The following is a 2,430-nucleotide window of genomic DNA, read 5'->3' on the forward strand; positions in this document are numbered from 1 at the left end:
GTACGAGGAGGAGCAGACAGGGGGAGGATTGACAGAATATTTTCTAGCTAGCTGAATGAATCTAACTTTCAGGGAAGATACAGAGAGGTTTTGAAAGACATTACGTGGATTTTAAGGTATGATATTTAGAGTTTTATTGAGAAAGAAAGTGGAGGTAGCAAGACCGATAATGAAAATGGAGGAAATTTTGCATTCAAAAAGGTGGAAAAAAAATGAAGCAGACGGAGAGGAGAAAAAAGTGAGATTTTCTATCAATAGATAGGGGTTCGAATTCGGCTATACGATTGAGAAGTGGGGAGAGGTAGTGGGCTGGCAAGTTTTCTTAGCGAGAGGGAATTACTTTCAGTAGAGGACGTTGCATTCTCGAACAGTGAAATCTTGAAGCTGACTTCCCTCTGCATCACTTCTTGTCGTCGGCAATCTCCTAGTTCGAGCAAGCTTGGTACAGACGAGTTTACTCTAGTGGTGTCGATGGAAATTCAAGGGATCGTTCACAAAGCTGCTCCTGACCACCGGTCGGCGCTATCTCCAATCCCGGAGATTCAGATCGACACTGAGAAATCAGATAACCACGTGGTGTTCTTGGACGGGCTGTCATTACAGGTGAGCGCGGAGAGCCGGACGATGAGCATGATTGAAATGGCATTGTTGAAAATGTCTTCATTGTACAGGACCCACATACTGCCACTTTGAGAAAACATACAATCCAATTTGGTGGTAGCACGCACAGAGAGAGGGAAAGGAATGAATTGAGACATTTGGAGGGGAGGAAAGCACCAGAATTCCTGAGGAGGGATCCGAGACACAAAGGTCTCAAACACCGCCAAGAAGAAATCTCCATGCACAGCCACACATGGGAAGGATGACATAAAGACTGTCACTTAAGAAGAACAAAACATGTGGATTGCCACCAAAGAAGGATCCACAGGCATGGCTACAATCCTCTATGGGCTGCATCATTATTTGAAAAAGATATACAACATGCATAGAGATGAATGATGAAACAAAAGAACGATCAAAATTTTCTCCCACGAGTTTCTCTCTTTATATTCTCCAACTCTTTTGGGTTCTCTTTCTCTGTTATCTGTATCTGCTCGCCATCTCTCTTTCTCTTTCTCTGAACCTCCTAAAAGCACTTAGACCGAGCCACCAAAGCTCATCTTTAAGTTCAAATGGTTCCTATGGAAGGGCATTGCTGCCAACAGGTGTTCCATCTTCGAGTTATAAGGATCTAAGGTTTGGGTTTGATGGAACTAGATCATTGATCCCTTCAGCATATATGTTTTCTGATGGTTAGTCCAAACATGTAGCAAGTGTGGGTTTCTCATCACCAATTTCTCATTCCAACAACTTTCCATCTTAAAGGAATCAAAATTTTTGCCCTGTTCCGCAATTGATGCATGCAAGCCCGACATCTGGCTTGGGTAAGGCTTCTGGATTCATGAGCCGCATGTACCCAAACAACATGGCCGAAACACTGATCCACTTCGAGATTTTAGGCTGCACCGACATAGCATGCAAGGTATTGAGAGCAATAACACTAGCCCCCAACGCCAGGTTGTACGCCGTCGGCAGTCGTTCGCAGGAGAAGGCCACGAGATTCACCTCCGCCAATAGATTCCCTCCCTCGTCTAAGATTTTCGGTAACTACAAGGCGATACTGGACAACCCCGATTGACGCCATGTACGTGCCACTACTAACGAGCTTGCACTTGAAGTGGGCAGTGCTGGCGACGGAGAAGAAGAAGCATGTGCTTCTGGAGAAGCCTGAATGAGGTGGAGTTGGATAAGATTTTGGAGGCATGTGAATCCAATGGAGTGTAGTTGATGGACAGCACGATGTTGATGCACCACCCTCGGACGGCTAAGATGAAGGAGTTGCTATCCAATCCATAGTGTTTCAGACAACTCAAATATGGCAATCCAGTTTGCTGCTGACTATGGATTGCCTAAATCAGTGAGAGCTTTGTCTAGTCCTATTTTTAATAAAGCAGGAGCACTTACACCATGCGGGTACTAGACAAACTTAGGTCTTTGAATGGTTCTCTCAAAGGCTTAGAATAAGTAGAATTAGATAATTGTGGAATGGTTTGGATGGAGGAGTTTTCCCATGTTTGACTGTCTGCTATGGTAGCCATTGACGACTTCATCAACAAAACAGAGTAGCTCACGAAAAGAAGTTGGATGGGACCTTCCAAGGGATTTCTTTCGGCTTTCAACAAATTCAAATCTTAGGATAAGCTTGTTGTGGAGATGGATAAAACATATGCCAAGATCCAAAATCTCTCTGTGATGAAAAATTTTAAACCATGACCAGGATCTCATGAAAGACATTAAAGCATACAATAAAAATTAGGAATTAAGAAAAGCTGACCTTGATTAATCCCATAGAAAGCCATTCCTGTGTTCTTCTGATGTTCAAGGATGCGT

At 43.6% G+C, this 2,430-nt stretch overlaps 1 pseudogene; it reads left to right on the forward strand.

Moving 5' to 3' along the window:
* Positions 1-1,452: 1,452 nt before the first annotated feature.
* LOC117921823 lies at positions 1,453-2,020 on the forward strand (annotated as a pseudogene).
* The last annotated feature ends 410 nt before the right edge of the window (positions 2,021-2,430 follow it).

The sequence above is a fragment of the Vitis riparia genome, chromosome 9 (genome assembly GCF_004353265.1).
Source record: "Vitis riparia cultivar Riparia Gloire de Montpellier isolate 1030 chromosome 9, EGFV_Vit.rip_1.0, whole genome shotgun sequence".
NCBI classification, from domain to species: domain Eukaryota; kingdom Viridiplantae; phylum Streptophyta; class Magnoliopsida; order Vitales; family Vitaceae; genus Vitis; species Vitis riparia.